Source organism: Ambystoma mexicanum, chromosome 9 (assembly GCF_040938575.1).
Source record: "Ambystoma mexicanum isolate Mex_15411 chromosome 9, UKY_AmexF1_1, whole genome shotgun sequence".
Lineage (NCBI taxonomy): Eukaryota > Metazoa > Chordata > Amphibia > Caudata > Ambystomatidae > Ambystoma > Ambystoma mexicanum.
In genome coordinates, this window is record NC_090931.1 from 223,393,706 (window position 1) to 223,412,894 (window position 19,189).

Sequence of the window (19,189 nt, forward strand, 5' to 3'; positions counted from 1 at the left end):
TAAAGTTCCCCAATGTCTTTAAACGCACCTTGTTTTGTCTTTCAGATGCGGGATGCAGCGCCGAAGGCCTCCGGAGCGTGCGAAGAGTTGGTAAACTTTTGTCTTTCAGATGCCGGAATGCAGTGTGAAGACCTCCGGAGCGCACGAAGAGTAGGTAAGCCTTTGCCTTTCAGATGCCGGAATGCTAACCTGTTCTTTCTTGTCTTTATAGGTGTTGCTGAAGACTGGATTCAGGATGGTAAGCCTTTGCCTTTCAGATGCCGGAATGCTAACCTGTTCTTTCTTGTCTTTATAGGTGTTGCTGAAGACTGGATTCAGGATGGTAAGCCTTTTTCCTTAGGCCCAGGACCGGATGCAGAAGACACGATGAGCGTTCTGCTGCAGAGGTTGCAGAATAACGCAAAGCAAGATTCATCCACCGGGTGTGGTTTAAATAGCCTCCTGTAGTGCTTAGGTGTCTCCTTCCACAGCCACGCCTAAGTAAGAAAAGAGTTCCTGGTAAGAAAAGAGTTCCTGCCTTCCAGAAGAGTTCCAGTGTTCGGAATCTAGGGAGTGGCTCCAGCCCCACCCAACAGGAAAAGTAGTTCCAAACAGAAGAGGATCAGAGGCTCAACTGGCAGGCAAGTAAGCAGCATGGTCTGCTGAAGGTAAGTCCACCCAAGCATTATGAGCCCGGCGCTTCCAGCGCTGGGACTGGGCATATTTATGAGCCTGGTGCCACTGGCGCCAGGACTGGGTCCAAAAGGTCCCAATTGGGACTGGTTGGCACTCGGAACCTGGGTTATGGATCTGCTTCCAAGGGTGTTGGGAAAACCCTGACCTTTTGGAAGCAGAGATCATGACAGTACCCCCCCTCAAGGCCCCTCCCAAACCGGGCTTCTCCGGGGGTTTTGGCTTGTCAGGAAATGTTCGGTGAAATCTTTTGATTAGGCGAGGAGCGTGGACATATTCAGCAGGTTCCCAGGATCTCTCTTGGGGGCCGTAGCCTTTCCAGTCAATTAGGTAGAATAGTTTAGATTTGGAGATCTTGGAGTCCAGAATGCTTTTGACTTCAAACTCGAGTTCTCCATCCACTAGGATAGGTTTTGGAGATTTGGTTAGTCGGGTTTGAGGTTGCACGGGTTTTAATAGAGAGACGTGGAAGACCGGATGTATCTTCATGTGCGGGGGCAAGTCCAACTTGACCGCTACTGGGTTTACTATGGTAGTGATGGAATAGGGACCAAGGTATCTTGGGTTGAATGTGCGTGGCCCTTTTAGAGATAGATATTTGGTGGATAACCAGACTTGATCCCCTACTTGATAGTGAGGGGCTTCCTTCCGATGTTGATCTGCTCCTTTCTTGTATTGTTCTTTAGCCCTTTGAAGGTGAGAAACAGCTTCCTTAAAGGCTTGGGTGATTGTAGAATGCAGGTAGTCTACTGCTGGTGTTTCAAGATCTTGGAGGGGATCCAACTCCGAGGTTCGAGGGTGACTGCCGTACAAAAGAAAAAACGGGGTTTTCCCAGTTCCCGAATGGACAGAGTTATTGTAGGCATACTCGGCTATCCAAAGGATATCTTTCCAAGTTTTTTCAGTTTGTTGCAGCATGCAGCGTAAATACTGTTCCAGAGTTTGATTGGTCCTCTCGGTTTGTCCGTCGGTCTGAGGGTGGTGACTGGTCGATAGTCTCACATCAATTTGAGCCGACCGACAGCAACTTCGCCAAAAATGAGAAATAAATTGACTACCTCGATCCGAAATTAGAACCGAAGGAAAACCGTGCAGTCGGACGATGTTTTCGAGAAATTCTCGGGCCAGAGTTGCTGCTGTTGGCAAGCCTTTGAGCGGAATGAAATGCGCCATCTTGGAGAATAAGTCCACGATTACTAGAATCGTATTGTATCCGGAGCATGGAGGTAGATCGGTGATGAAGTCCATAGAAAGCGTATGCCAAGGGCGAGGTGGGATGTCAATAGGGCGTAAGAGGCCTGCTGGTCTTTCCTTTTGACTCTTGTTTTGGGCGCATACTCCACAGGACATTATAAAGTCTCTGATATCTTTTTTCCAAGACGGCCACCAGAAGTAGCGCTTGATCTTTTCTGAGGTCTTGGCTATACCGGGATGACCTTCCATTAAAGAGTCGTGATAACAAGAGATTACTTTTTTCTGTAAATCTGTGCTGGGTAGGTATAATCGTTCTTGGAAATACAATAAGTTGTCCTTTACTGCAAAGTCCTTTCCCTGCAGATGCCAATTCTGTATGTCTGCTGGAGTTACAAGTTGCTTGGCTTTATCCTTAACTTCCTCTATGGATTCTGTGGCGATTACACCCAGAATTCTTTGTTCGGGAATGATTGGTACAGGTTTAGGGTTGACCAAGTGTTCTTCCACTCCCATCCGAGAAAGGGCATCGGCTTTACCGTTCTTTGTACCAGGTCGATAGGTAATTATGAAGTCAAACTCGGCAAAGAATAATGCCCAACGGAGTTGTCTAGAGGATTGGGCTTTTGCGGTCTTCAAATATTGCAGGTTTCGGTGATCCGTAATCACAGTAACGGTGTGTCGGGCCCCCAGCAGATAATGCCGCCAAGCCTTAAAGGCAGACTTGATAGCCAGAAGTTCCTTGTCAGTAATCGTGTAATTGATTTCAGGAGGCGAGAATTTGCGGGACCAAAATGCCACGGGATGCAACTGATTGGTTACCGGATCCTTTTGTGATAGAACTGCCCCCATGGCAAGGCTTGAAGCATCAGTTTCCACGATGTAGGGGAGTTCGGGGCGAGGGTGTTTTAAGATTGGTGCAGAGATAAATTTAGTCTTCAAATCCTGGAAAGCTTGTTCCGCCTCGGTAGACCATTCAAAACGTTTGTTTTTCTTTAACAAGGCAGTGATGGGCTGGACTATTCGAGAGAATTCGGGGATAAACCTGCGGTAAAAGTTAGCAAAGCCTAACATGCTTTGCACACCTTTTACGGAGGATGGTGATGGCCATTTGAGAACTGCATCGACCTTCTTTGAATCCATACGCACTCCGCCAGGTGATAATATGAATCCCAAGAATTCAACTTCAGTCACGTTGAAAACACATTTTTCCAACTTAGCGAAAAGTTTGTGTTGACGCAATCTTTCGAGGACCATTTTCACGTGTTTCCGATGTTCAGATTCCGATGAAGAATAAACGAGGATGTCGTCAATGTAAACAACAACACATACATCTATGAGCTCTCTGAGGACATCGTTCATAAAATATTGAAAGGCGGCCGGGGCATTGCAAAGTCCGAAGGGCATGACCTGATATTCAAATAGCCCATACTTGGTGCGGAAGGCCGTCTTCCATTCATCGCCCTCTTTTACTCGTACCAAGTGGTAAGCTCCTCTAAGATCCAGCTTTGTATATATGCATGCTTTTCTGACTTGGTCCAGGAGTTCAGGGATCAAAGGTAACGGATATCTATTCTTAACGGTGATCTGGTTCAGGGAGCGATAATCGATACAAGTTCTAAGGTCTCCTTCCTTTTTTGGAACGAAGAACAAAGCTGAAGAAGCAGGGGAATTGGAAGGACGAATAAACCCATTTGCCAGGTATTGATCCAGGTATTGTCGAAGGTGAAGGTTCTCAGGCTCGGTGAGGGCATAAATTCTACTACAAGGAGGAGTAGATCCAGGTATCAGGTCTATCTGGCAGTCATAAGACCTATGAGGAGGTAGAGAGTTAGCCTGATCCTTCCGGAAAACATCTTGGTATTCTAGGTATTCGGGAGGTAACTGGGGAGTCTCTGAAGAAATTGCGGCCAGTGCAACACCAGGTGGAGGGTGACAAGTAGAGACACATTCTGGAAACTGGACCGTTCTTGCTCGCCAATCGATCAGAGGATTGTGTTTCTCTAACCAAGGTATTCCTAGAATAATCTGAAACTGAGGGGCCTTGATCACATCGAACACGATCTTCTCATGGTGTCCATCTTGACTTACTAGCGTCACCTCTTCAGTGGTATGCGTTACTGGCCCGGAGGCTATCTCCGTACCATCCACCGTAGTAATGACGTCCTTTACAGCCTTGGGACAAAGAGTTAGATTCATCCTCAAAACCATTTCATGATCCACATAATTGCCGATGGCACCGCTGTTGACGTAAGCTTCAATTGCATGTAATCGATCCGGATTATCAGGGCTAATGAGGACCATAGGTATCACGAAATGCGAGGTCACGGAACTGGTTTTCACGCTCGGCAAGAGGACCTCTATTCTTGTCGGGCGAGGTCGTTTCCCTGCTCAGAGTTTGTAACTTTGGTAACTGCAGCTCCTACTGCCTTCTTGGCAGGTTTCACCGGACAGTCTCGAAGAAAGTGCCCTGAGTTTCCGCAATATAGGCATAATTGCAACTGTTTCCTCCTTTCCCGCTCCCTTTGTGTTAGAGGACCTTTCAGACCCCCTATTTGCATGGGTTCCCCGGAGTCTACTCCTTTGGAAGGAGTTGGCGGTTTGGAAAATACTCGAGCATCAAACTTGGAACGATCGGCCTTCCTGTTCTGCAGCCTGTGATCTATTTGAACGACCAAGTCTATATAATCCGAACAGTCTTGTGGGGGATTCACTACTTGGGCTAAAACGTCTTTGAGCTCTCCACGTAGACCTCTATAAAACAGCGTAATCCTTTTGTCCTCAGGCCATTGAGTTTCCACTATTAGCCTATTGAAAGATGCAATATAAGCCAAAAGGTCTTGATTACCCTGTCGCAATGAAAGAAGCTCATTGTCCAAGGCCTGCCCCTGTGAATGTCTTGCGAACAGTTTTTCCATACTAAGCTGAAAGGCTTGAAAATCATGGAGAACCGGATCATCTTGATTAACTAGAGGGATCGACCAGTCTGCCGCATTGCCACTAAGGTACGAAAGTACAAAAGCTACTTTTGCTTGATCAGTTGGAAAGGCTGCTGGACGGCATAAGAAGTGCAACCGGCACTGATTGATAAATACTGCAAACCTCTTTGGGTCACCAGAAAATCGTTCGGGCGGAGCCAGAGGTACATTCCCAGGTAGGTTGATCTGCACTGGATTCATAGAGGATGTTGAAGGAAGATTTGCCCCTGATGCGGGTAACGGGGTCTGTCCGGCTTGTGACTGTAGCACTTGTCTAGCAAGATTGTCTGTTCTCTCCTTGGAAATAATTAGTTCCCTTCTTAGAGCATTCGTTTCCTGACGAGCTGCATGCACTTCTGCCCTTAGTTCCCCAAGTAACCGGGCTAGGGGGTCAGTATCCGAGGTTTCCATAGCGCCTGGGCGAGAGTTTTGCGGTAGGCTTTGCGTTCTGTAACGCTCACCTGATTCTCGCAGAGGCGCCGGTCTTGACTGGGCGACTACCGTATCTTCAAAGGTGATGTGTAGCACCCAGTTGGCTCTTTGGGCTGGACCTCTGTGCACTGTATGCCTGACGTGTAGAGTAAGATGTCTGCAGATAGAAAATATGGGGTTAATGAACTGGGGTTATTGGGGTGTCCCTATCTCTTTCCTCTTCTCCTCTCCTGTAGACCCCCAAAGGTTAACGCTCTCACCTTAGGTAAGTGAATGCCGAGCTCTCCATCTGCCTCGGGGCAGGGTGCTGTAACCAGTTTCTTCACTGGATAGGTAGCGCAGGCCTCTTGACTTCAGAGGACTGCTGTCCGTCGTTTACTGCACGAACGGTAAGTTTCGAGTCATTCAAATGTCTTTAAAGTCTTTAGTAATGATGTCTCTTGTTTTGCAGGGTTCCGGCGATGGCGGATGACGGGCTGAAGTGAGTTGAAGATGGAGCCCGTGTGATGAATAGAAGCGCCTGGAAGCACGTAAGTAAGCGCTTGTTGCCTGCTTCACTATGCGCTCTAACTGTCTTTTTATTTTGCAGGTACGAGTTCGGAGCGGCTGCAGGGTGCCGGAATACCCACTGGATTAGATGTGGAAAGGAGTCATGGCACGTGAGTATTAAAGTTCCCCAATGTCTTTAAACGCACCTTGTTTTGTCTTTCAGATGCGGGATGCAGCGCCGAAGGCCTCCGGAGCGTGCAAAGAGTTGGTAAACTTTTGTCTTTCAGATGCCGGAATGCAGTGTGAAGACCTCCGGAGCGCACGAAGAGTAGGTAAGCCTTTGCCTTTCAGATGCCGGAATGCTAACCTGTTCTTTCTTGTCTTTATAGGTGTTGCTGAAGACTGGATTCAGGATGGTAAGCCTTTGCCTTTCAGATGCCGGAATGCTAACCTGTTCTTTCTTGTCTTTATAGGTGTTGCTGAAGACTGGATTCAGGATGGTAAGCCTTTTTCCTTAGGCCCAGGACCGGATGCAGAAGACACGATGAGCGTTCTGCTGCAGAGGTTGCAGAATAACGCAAAGCAAGATTCATCCACCGGGTGTGGTTTAAATAGCCTCCTGTAGTGCTTAGGTGTCTCCTTCCACAGCCACGCCTATGTAAGAAAAGAGTTCCTGGTAAGAAAAGAGTTCCTGCCTTCCAGAAGAGTTCCAGTGTTCTGAATCTAGGGAGTGGCTCCAGCCCCGCCCAACAGAAAAAGTAGTTCCAAACAGAAGAGGATCAGAGGCTCAACTGGCAGGCAAGTAAGCAGCATGGTCTGCTGAAGGTAAGTCCACCCAAGCATTATGAGCCCGGCGCTTCCAGCGCTGGGACTGGGCATATTTATGAGCCTGGTGCCACTGGCGCCAGGACTGGGTCCAAAAGGTCCCAATTGGGACTGGTTGGCACTCGGAACCTGGGTTATGGATCTGCTTCCAAGGGAGTTGGGAAAACCCTGACCTTTTGGAAGCAGAGATCATGACACCTCTATACCTGGGTGACCTCTGGATCATCTACCCATATTTCCAAATGTGTTATTCGACCTCTGTTTGAGGATCGGGCATTGTGCACGCCAATGACCCTCTTGTCTGCAATAAGCACACTGGTTAATGTTTACAGGACGCAAGGGCACATCACCCTGTGGAACATACTGACCTCTAAACTGCATGCTACCCCCTCTAGGGCCTCTAACATTTTGTTGCAATAGTACTTTTGTCTTTAAGTCACCTTTTCTCTTTTCAACTCTTTCCTTTTCATTATTGACATGATTCTCGTAATACTGAGTCATGTGCAATACTTCTGACTGAGATTTCGCTTGCCAAGTGCTCTTGGAGGACATAATTTGCGACTGGATGTCAGGCAGCAATCCACGCACAAATTTGTCCACGAATAATCTTTTCCTAGACTTTGTGCCTAAATCTTGTCCACTGAAATCAGAAAATACCTGTTAGAACCGATTACAGAACTCGGGAGCACCCTCAGACTTCCCTTGGACACAGGCAGTAAGCTTGTCCCAAATAATTCTCTTTTCAGGAATAATAGTTTTCAATTTCGTAACTATTCTGTCAGGTAAAGTTAGTATTACCTGAGGCGGTCTTTCGCCAGCTGGCCTTTCTCCATCGAGTCTAACCATGTTAGTCCATGTATCCCTAGTCCTGGTACATCATCTACAGTTCTAATCTGTTTCCACAAGTCAATAGGCACGAGTACGGGAAATAACAAATCTATATCACTTAAGGTGAATACCGATGATTGCAAGACAGACTCTATTTCTTTGTAGAACCCTTTGGGATTCTTCCTAATGTCGGGAATAGATTGTTTAATGGTGTTCACTTCCTGTCTCGAGAACGGGATGTGAACAAGCTGCGACACATAATGTGCAGGAATATCTTGAGCAACTGTGCCTGTTGCAGGATCAGCGGGAACTTTTGGGACAAATGTCAGAGGGACCTCTCTCATAGGCAATTGAGAAGTAGGCAACTCCGAATGCTTACTAAGCAACAGAGTCAAATTGAGCGCTTAAGCAGCTGAAGAAGTGTCAAACGAAAAAGCCCTTTTATAAATACTCAATAATTCTGCGGGACAACAAATCTTTCTTTTTACACACTCATCCTGTAGGTACTCTACCATTACCTGTATCACTTTCCTCTGCCTTTCTAGCGTATATTGACTATACGTGTCATATACTTCTACGGGAGTTATCGACATATCTGAGATCCATCTAATCGCATCTTTCGTACAAATATGTGTTTCCTCAGTTATCGATTTCTGACACGGAAGGAACCGTTTCTGCACGAAAATAACATCCAAACTATCACCATCTTCATCATCATACTGTAACCTTTCCAGCTCCCTTCTATACTCAAGAACCCTCTCAACATGCTCTTGTACTTTCTCCGCAGTATCTCTAGAAAATGCTAAATTATTCAGATCCCTCAATCCTTGTGGGAGATCTATGTCATTCAGCCTGTTCCACATTACACATAAATGAATTCCTAATCCCTCGATAAAAACGTTTTTCTCAGGAAGATTGTCTATTTTAGAAAGTGTGGCAAAAACATTAGCTTGTTCACCCTTCTCCATGAAATGCTTAGCTCATGCAGTTAACTCACATTTTTTCTCTGGAGACACAGTATTACGAGTTACAACCCTCGATCCCGCGCCCCGATCTACTACAAGCGGTGTAGAACCACTTGGAAGAGGGAGAGTAGGCAAGTTTTGAACATCAGAGAACAGAGGTGCTATAACTGGTACAGCAGGCAAAGGTGGAGGAACGGGTGGGGGAGCAACAACAAGAGGGGAAAAACAACTGGAGGAAGAGGAACAGCAGGAGGAACAATAGGAGGAGGAATAACAGCAGGAAGAGGGACAAATGGAGGTGGCGCAGTGGCACCAGACCTTCGCTCATTTAACAGTTTATCGATAAATTCATCAGAAACATAAAAGTCTTTAGAAGGATAGATTTTCTGGATACCAAGTGAGAAAGCCCTATCCATATTCCTAACTGACTCAGACTGTTTATTTTGGTCATACAACAACGCTTTTTTCGGCATTTGTCATATGGCAGCGCGCATGCTTTTATCTACTCTTAAGCTGCTGCAAAGCTTCTTTCTTCCAATTCTGTAATACATCGAATGCTGCAGGTCTAGCCTTTTTCTTCAATAATATAGATTCTAAGTATTCAAAACGAGGGATTTCAAAACTACCATTGATTGGCCACTGAAGTTCGGAAGCATGTCTAGTTGGCTGTGCCAAATATCATTAAATACTATACTGCCAATGCCGTGCTTACAGTACATAGTACACTCCGGTGACCCCTCCATTGGTGCAGGTCGGCCAAATTCCAAAGATTGTCTGTCCTTGCGGAATAATGCCCTGAAGCAGGCAGACAATTTCCCAGGCATATCAGAATACTGGTGTTACCTGGTCAATTATTGTACTTTCAAGAACAATGCGCCAAAACAAATGATCAGGATACTTAAGAATCGGGTCACGACTCATCTGATCAAATCCTAAGGAGGTCCGATCGGATTACAAAGTTTTCTAATAAAGATTACCTTGTGTTTGATGATTTCGGCAAATCTGCCCGCCTCGATATATGGACCCTCGTCAAGATGCCGACTCGGACCACGTGCTCACCGTCCAGGGATCGGATCGTTCAGCGCTGCTGAGGTATCGCTTCTCATCCAAGAAAGGGGCCCCCTTTACACCATCCGATCTCGGTCCGATAGCCGTGTCAACCTTCAACGAGCTGGCATCAATCTTGATGGTCCCTATTCGGGTGCCATCTGTAAAAGCAAAAAGAGAATATCGAGGCTGAGTACCACAAAAGGAAATACACCAAACGCGGATTTACAAAGATACACAGATCTGTATTCTACAACTGAACAGTTTTCAAAGAAACAAAGTATCAGATAGCTATCTGGCCCTCAGTACATCACAACGAATGCTAGCCCTGTTGGTGTGAGAAGTGAGTGGGACTGTACATCAGAACATTCACTCTTTTATACAATTCTAACATGATGTCCAGCCCATCTACAGGTTAATCATTCCTAGGGGTAGGGGTTTGTGCCGCGTTCACTTCTAATTTATTCATCTATATGCATATGGATTATTCCCAGTTTATTTACAAATATGTCACAATGGCAACAGTGTGTCTTTGGATTCAACATTAAGCCTTCGTACATTTTTTATACAATATAGTCAAACAAGTGTTCACATTCAGTATTTAAACAGCATTGTGCTTAATATATGCTTGTGGATCAGTTTCGTTGGCACAGGTAATCCTCGATCTACAGGTCAACGAAGGACAAGGTCTCCTTACATGACCCTAACATTTGGCCTACGGGCATTTTAAGCGTTAACTTGTATGCAGAGGTCAAGATGGCCATGTTACAAACAGAAGAACACTGTCCACCATTTTAGGACACAGGGTGACTTTGGAGTGAGAATCAAAATGGCGGATAAACCTAAGTTGGCGGCTAAATCGATCTAAGGTTAGAACCTTGCAACACGGATTTCTTCGTAGAGCGATAGGGCTTCGACCAATATATACAATAAAGGAAGCACGATATAATATCCCGTTCGACAGACCGATGTACCTGGGATGGAATTTCTCAGGTCCCTTTAGCTGTATGTGCTTTGTGGACAGCCATACCTTGTCTCCAATCTGATAATGGTGTTCTGGTGTTCTTTTCCTGTCTGCAAAGCGCTTTTGGTTTGCCTTAGTTTCTTGGAGGGTTTGCGTTGCCCTTTTTAGGGTTTCTTTAATGCTGGTGTGCAAGGTGCTCACGGCCGGCATGTCCAAAGCCTCTGGTGGGTCTAAAGTTGAAGTCCGTGGATCCCGTCCACATAGGAAGAAAAAAGGCGAAATTCCAGTTGAGCTATGCACCATGTTGTTGTATGCATATATAGCTGACCATAGTATTTCCTTCCAGTCCTGATCTGTTTGGCCAAGCATGCACTGAAGATATTGTTCGAGTGATTGATTTATTTTCTCGGTCTGTCCATCAGTCTGTGGATGGTGGCTAGTAGACAGACAGACCTCGATCTGAGCCTTGGCACAACAAGCTTTCCAAAATCTGGACACAAACTGGCTCCCCGGTCTGAAATCACCAATGAAGGGAACCCGTCTAGTCTGACAATATTGGTTAGGAAGATTTGAGCTAGCTGCCCTGCATTCGGTATCCCCTTTAGAGCAATGAGGAGTGCCATTTTGGTAAGAAGGTCCACTACTACCAATATGGTGTTAAAGCCTCTGCAGGGAGGTGGCTCTGTGATAAAGTCTAAGGAAATTGTATGCCAGGGAGTCGGTGGAATCGACAAAGGAATCCTTGAGGCTTGGTCCTGGATGCCTTATTGCTAGCACACACATCACAAGACTTCACGTGTTGTACAATGTCCTTTCGCCAAGTAGGCCACCAGAAATGTTGTTGGATTTTTGCCATGGTTTTTGCTATGCCAGGGTGTCCTGCTGTAAGGGCGCCGTGATAAGTTTTCATGATTAAGTCCCGCATTTCCTGATGTGGTAAGTAAAGGCGTTTTTGGTAATATGGTAGGTCGTTCAGTCCCAAGCGTTGTGGTCCCTGTCAAACCCATGTTTGCACTTCCATGGGGGTTATGATTGTTTTGATTTCTTCATGTAGCTTTCCCAGTGTGGTCCGATGATTCCTGATTAATCCAATCACTTTTTCTTCAGGTATAATAGGCGGAGAAGGTGGAGATGCGTATGCATCCATTTTCTCAGTGTTCCAGCCGATCCGTGATAGTGCATCCGCTTTTCCGTTTTTCACCCCCGGATGGTAGCTGACTGTGAAATCGTATTCCGAGAAAAACTGAGCCCATCATAGGTGTCGTGGTGTTTGGGCCCTGGCTGTCTGCAGGAATTGCAGATTACGATGGTCGGTAAGCACTGCAACTGGGTGTTGTGCACCTAGAAGATGGTGCAGCCATTCCTTAAAAGCTGCTTTTATGGCGGGGGGGCGCTGTTGCGCACGTTGGAAATGGCCGCCTGATCTAAGAACTCCCACTCCACCGAGAAATCCTGAGCTAGTTTATCCGTCCAGCACTGCCTGTTTCAGCTCGGACGATCTGGGGGGCTGGCCCGGCCGCCCGTGGGTGACCAGACGAAATCCTGAGGCTCGAGGTCCAGGGACGCCAGAGATACGGCACGATTCAGATTGACCGGTGCACGGAGGGACAGAAATCCGGAGGCGAGCTCCAGAGCAGTTTACTACAGAGCCACGGCGCGGCTGAAACGGCTGGGCCCAAGGTAGGAGGAGTTTGGTGCTGGCTCGGCCCTGACACTCTTCTGGTGACAAGTTACGGCATCTGGGCTACCGCAGCGTGGACGACTCTCCGGTCCGTACCTGCCCATGGCCCGACCCAGCCCCGGTAGTGGTTGCCGCAGTTGCTGAGCCCCAGAGAACTCCTTACGAACCCTACAGTGCGGTGCGGGGCGAGGCATCCAGTGAAGATCGCAGTATGCGGCTTGAGGAACTCTGTGGTAGTAATACCTGCGCTGTCGACCGGTAAGGAGGCGAGGCTGGGCGGAGAGAGAGCCCCCGCGGGGTGCCACATGGTCGGCCAGGGTAGCGGCTAAATCGGACCCGCAATCACCCTTGTTTAGGCGGTAGGCTCCGGGCCGGCGGAGCACACCCTGAGAGGGTGACCGGGCTGGGTGTAGGCCCCGGTGCTGACGGTGGCGCGGGACCCCTACTGGAAAACTGTAGAATATTTGGGATACAGTATACTGCACCACCTGGAACGCCATTCATCATGGGGGAACCACAGAGGCCGGCAAAAGGCTCCAAGACTCCGGGAAAGCTGAGGAAGGGCTACTTGGATGCCTACACGGGTGGCCAGGGTCAGGCCGCGTCGGCTGACGCCCACACGCCGACACCGAGAACCCTGCTGCTGAATCCATTGAGAATTTGGACAACCTAACAGCTATAGTCCAAAATGGGTTTCGCTCAATAAACACAAATTGGATGACAGTCTCTACCATCGGCTCCTTAAAGGCTGAAGTGGAGAAGGAAAGCCTACGCATAATGGAAACTGAAACCCGCATCCGCACTAATGAAGATACTATCTCGCACCACAGCCGTGATATCATCCAAATTAAGGAAAGCATGACGAAGCTACAGAACAAATGCGAGGACCTAGAATCACGCTCCAGGCGCAATAACATTTGTGTCGTGGGCGTAGCGGAATCATTTGGAAAGGGCCAAATGGAGAAATGTCTTGAGACACTGCTTAAAACTCTATTCGGACCGGAGGCTTTCTCGGAACAATTTCTGGTGGAACGAGCTCATCATACGCTGGCCCCTGCACCTAAACCAGGCGCGCCACCATGCAGTATAATTGCTCGGCTCCTCAACTTTAGAGACAGAGACACAATCCTACGAAAAGCGAGAGAGGCGGGCACCCTTCACTATGAGGAAAGTCGCATACATTTCTATCCTGATTTCTCCTCTGGAGTTCAAGCGAGCAGAAGGTCCTATGAGCCAGTTAAGAAGCTCCTAAGAGAGCGCCAGATTCCATACGCTTTTATGTTCCCGGCGAAAATGAGGCTTCAACATGTGGGCAGGTCCCATTTCTTCGAGTCCCCAGCGGAGGCCATGCATTATATTGAACTTAAATACCCCTTCCTCCCAGAGGGGGAAGACCAGCACAAAACAACAGGCTCAGACCCGTGGAATGAGAAACACTTGTGTGTCGACCCTGGTTGGGCCCGGGGCCCAGATGGGTAACTGATTAAGGTACACCAGGCACTTTGGTTGGTGGAGTTGTTGGACCTGATCGGCGGCCATGTGAAGTAACATGGCTACCTGTGGAATGTTCCATAAGTTTGATGGGGTACATTGTCAAGTTGGGGGTGACGATGAGGGGGGGCGGGTGGGACAGGGTGAAGGGGCTGTTGCGTTCAGTTGTTGGATGGACTTATGGTGGCATTTTGTTGAGGATTTTGGCTACCTTCCGGAGCTACCTCTAAATGGAGGGTGGAATGGGACGACCTGTTGTTTGAAAAGTAAAGTTTTGGTCACGTTTGGGCTGGCACTGATTGTATGGCACGAATACTGTGAACACGTCAGATTTGACAATGGCTAATGCTCCATCGCAGGTCCCCGGTAGTGGACTACAGGTTAAACTACTGACGTGGAATGTGAGGGGGTTGAACAATCCAGTTAAGGTTAGGAAGATCTCCAATTACGTCTCCAGGCATAATCCCCAAATACTGATGTTGCAGGAGACCCATGCAGTGGGGACGGGTAATTCGCACATCCTGCCCGGGTGGGGTCCCCTGAGGTTCCACACGGACTACTCGACTCAGTCCAGAGGGGTTCTCACCCTTATTCACCCAGGCCTTGGGTTCCGGTTTGGAGGTCACAAGATTGATCCCCAGGGGAGATTTGTCATAGTTTGGGGGGAGGTGGATAACCAACAGCTTCTCCTGGTCAATACATACGGCCCCAACATCGATGACCCGGCCTTCTACTTGGATATGTATCAGATGGTTATATCACTGGATGTTTCGAGTGTCTTGTGGGGGGGACTTCAACTTGGCCATTGATCCGGTTCTTGATAGATCCTCTACGGTGATGAGACCCCCAAGCAGGACAGCACTGAATTTTAGACATGTCATTGCACAGCTCTCACTGGTTGATGCGTGGAGGGAGGTCCACCCGGGCAGTAGAAGATACACGTTTTATTCCTCGGTACATGATTCCGAGTCCAGGATTGATTACTGGTTGGTCTCCACGCCCATGACGCCCTCGGTTGAGCGATGTGAAATCCTGCCCCGCACCCTCTCAGATCATTCCCCAGTATTGTTGGAACTACTATTCCGAAACACCCCACGTCCCTTCAGGAGGTGGAGGATGTCTGGTGGAATGTTATGTGACCCCGGGGTAGTGGAGTCACTCCATGTTGAAATTTCGGAGTTTCTGTCCAATAATATCGGATCGGTCGACAGACTCTCGACAGTGTGGGAATCATTCAAGGTCTGGATGAGGGGTTTGTTGATGTCTAGAACTGCGGGTATGTTGAAGGCTGTGAGGTCCGAACTGTCGTCTGTTGAAGGAAAGTTAGATGCACTTGAGAAAACATATTCAAATACACAAGACAAGACAGTACTAGCTGATATACACACACATCTCCAGGAATTTGACAAGCTTGCACTGAGGGAGGTCCGATATATGGCGGCCCCGATTCGGGCGCGCAGGTACGGGGAGGGCAACAAGGCTGGCAGGGCGCTCTCCAACCTAATTAAACACGATAAACAACCCACACAGATCACAAGTATACGCACGCAACAGGGGAGGGTTCTCCTTGGGGATGAGGACATTAACAGGGAATTTATGGTATTTTATAAGAGGGTATATTCAAACCAAGATAAGAAAACATCCGCAGAAATCAAGACCTATCTTGAAGCCCTCTCCCTCCCTAGGCTCCCTGACGAAGTGCGCCTGGCGTTGGATCAGCCGGTAACAACGGAAGAGATTGGGGAAGCAATCAAGGATTTGTCAACAGGCAGGGCATGGGGGTCGGACGGGTTGGGCGCTGAATTTTACAAGGAGTTCCGTGAGGAACTTGTGCCGATACTATTACAAGCATGGGAGGAGGCGCTCTTATCCGGCAGATTGCCCTCAACTATGAGAGAGGCCATAATAGTGGTACTCCATAAGCCCAGGCGACCACCACAGGATGTTTCGTCCTACAGGCCCTTGTCACTCATCAACACGGATGCTAAAATCTTTGCAAAGGTCCTGGCGAATCGCCTTCTGCCAGTTCCCAACCCTAGTCCATCCTGACCAGAATGGGTTTGTCCCTACTCGATCTACAGCCCTAAACCTCAGACGACTCTTTGGTATTATGGCACAGATCGACCCCGCGAGGAGCGCAGTGGCCATATCCCTTGACGCTGAAAAAGCATTTGATTCAGTATCGTGGGTCTATCTCCTTTCGGTGCTTGAGGCGTTTGGGGGGGCCTTTATACGATACATAAAACTCCTATATACGGAACCTGGGGCTCGTGTCCTGACCAATAAAGCCATTTCCGAGATGTTCCTCCTGGAGAGGGGGACCAGACAGGGGTGTCCTTTTTCGCCCCTACTATTCGCACTGACCATTGAACCTATGGCGGCCGCTGTCCATCTTAGACACTCAGACAAAGGGGTCACAATGAAGGGTTCCACCCAACTAATCTCGCTTTACGCAGATGACACATTGCTATATATCAGGGAGCCTGAGGTAAATATAACACCCATCATGACAGAGATCCAGGGGTTTGAAGACTATTCTGGGTATACTATAAATATGTCCAAATTGGAAATATTCCCTCTAACACCTGCCACCCGATTCCCTACAGACACAGGGGGACTCAAGTGGTCCGAAGATCACATTAGGTACCTGGGAATACTGGTCTCCAGGAACAAGCTCACACTCTATGCAGATAACCATGAGGGCTCCCTGCAGGCCTTAGGCTCCAAGCTTCAGATTTGGGGGCGGCTGCCAATTTCCTTAGCCGACCGTGTTGCCATTCTTAAAATGGTGGTCCTCCCTAAACCTTTATACTTATTTGTCAATATTCCTATATGGCCGGGCAGGGTCCTCTTTTCCAAGCTCAGATCCATGGTGGTAACATTTCTCTGGAACGGTAAGACAGCTAGGATTAGCTGGGAGAAAATGACAGAACCCTATTCCTCTGGAGGGATAGTGGCTCCCGATTTCGAGCTTTATTATTACGTCTCCCAAGCTCAATTTGCAGAATATTGGTATAATGACGAGAACAGTACACCCCATGCATGGATAGAGGAACATGCCACACATCCCACAAATATACAATCAGTTATTTTCGATCCAAAGTATAAAGACACATGTGCATATAATCCGGTTAGCTGTACAGTCAGGGCATGGATGGCTATATTCAAGAGGCTGGGAGTGGAGGTCCCCTACAATCCAGAGGTACCGCTTTGGGACTTCCCGGGTATACACCTCACGCATGACGCTAACATACAGGAGTCCTGGGACCCTAACGGAGAAATGAAGCTGGGTGACATGTTTGTTAATGGTGCTTTTGTGGACCGGGTCTCTTTCTGAGGGCACTGGGGGGTGGACCCCTGAAAACATTGCAATATTACCGTATGAGGTCTGCATTCCAGAAGAGGTGGCCTCTCTTCCGGATGAACCCCCACCTCATCCATGTGTGCAGTTAGTAACATATAAAAATGGCCTGGGGATTTCTAGGTTATACAAAGCTGTTCAAGCTCATACCCCCACATTGAATCAGATAAAGGAGCAGTGGGAAGCGGATTTACAGGGGACCATTGAAGAAAAGAAATGGGCCAGTTATTGTGCGTTATCCAAGAAGGTCTCGCTTAATGCTGGCCTAAGGGTGATCCAATTTAAAATCCTGAACAGGCTACATTATACACCGGCCAAAATCGCAAGGTTTGCTCCAGACACCTCTGACGCTTGTCCTAAATGTAATGCTCCTCAGGCTGGACCTCAGGCTGGATCCTTTCACATGTACTGGGAATGTCCGAGACTGAGGGGATTCTGGAGGGCGGTGGCTGAGCTGCTGGAAGAAATCACTGAGGTGCCCCTCGATTTGACTCTTCAGAAGTACTTGTTTGGGGACATTGGCAAGCAATCAGAGAAAATGAGAAGATTATTTAACATTTCATGCGCTATTACCAAAAAATGTATTTTACAGAAATGGAGAAGTTCTGTTCCACCCACCATGAACCAATTCCTACAAGAATTGACACGTCAACGAGTCAGTGTAACAGTTTGTTTTAACCCGACCCTCGGCATGCAGACCTAAGGACATTTGGGGCCCGTTTAGATTCTACCTATGTAATATGATTACTGATGCTGACTTATCGTCATAATATCGTATGTGAAATGTAACGGATATTTTACTCCTGATATAACAGTTAAACAGATGTGCTGTGGTGTAACAGCCTATACGTGACCACTATAAAAAAGAGTTTTAAAAAAAAAAAGCTGCTTTTATGGCAAGAAGTTCCTTGTCGGTTACCGCATAGTTTAGTTCTGCTGGATTGAACTTCCTAGACCAAAAGGCCACCGGATGTAGTTGGATGGTACCAGAATCCCTTTGGGACAACACCGCCCCCATCGCCACATTGGAAGCGTCCGTTTCAACCAATAATGGAAGGTCTGGGTTTGGGTGACGGAGTATTTGTGCGGTGGTAAATCATGTTTTCAGTTCTTGAAAAGCTTTCTCAGCTTCAGTGGTCCATTGAAAAATGCGGTTCTTCCTGAGCAATGATGTGATTGGATGGACTACCTCTGAGAAATCGGCAATGAACCTCCTGTAGAAGTTTGCGAAGCCTAAGAAGCTCTGGACAGTTTTGATGGAAGAGGGAGATGGCCAATGCAGAATTGCTTCAACCTTGCGTCTGTCCATCTGGATGCCCTGTGGGCTGAGTATGTATCTGAGAAACTCCACCGTTGTGACGTGAAAGGCACATTTTTCAAGTTTTGTGAACAGGTGGTATTGACGCAACATAGCAAGGACTGCCCTTACGTGATGTACATGTTGTTCGATGGTTTCGGAATAAATCAGGATATCATCAATGTACACCTTAGCGTAAATGTCCAGTAACTCTCGGAGTACATCTGTCATGAAATACTGAAAGGCTGCTGGGGCATTGCAGAGCCCATAGGGCATGACAGTATACTCGAACAGCCTGAATTTGGTGCGGAAGGCCATCTTCCACTCGTCCCCAGCCTTCACGCGAACCAAATGGTAGGCCCCTCTGTGGTCCAATTTTGTATAGATGTTTGCCCCTTTTACTTGGTCTAAGAGTACAGGGATCAGGGGCAACAGATACCGTTTTTTTACTGTGATTTTGTTGAGCCCCCTTTAGTCTATACATGTTCTCAGGTCCCCCTCCTTTTAAGGACGAAGAAGAGAGCTGAGGAAACTGGAGATTTGGAAGGTCGAATGAATCCATTGGCAATGTATTGGTCCAAATATTCACACAGGTGTTGGTTTTCCTTTTCAGTGAGGGCGTAAATGCTGCTGCATGGCAACTGTGCCCTTCGGGATCAAGTCTATCTGACAGTCGTAGGGCCTGTGAGGTGGTAACACATTGGCCTGTTCTTTGCAAAAAACCTGGAAATCACTGTACTCTGGGGGCAATTGGCCTACGATTCCTAGGACAGCTCCTGCTGTCTGTATTGCTGACTTGGGTTTTCCTTGGGTTTCTTCTGAAGCTGGATAACAGACCTGAGCACATTCGAGCGAAAACTTCACCATATGCTTATGCCAGTCTATAAGGGGGTTATGATTTGCTAACCAGGGCATTCCCAGAATCAACTGGAATTGAGGGGCATTGATCAGGTCGAAGATGATATTTT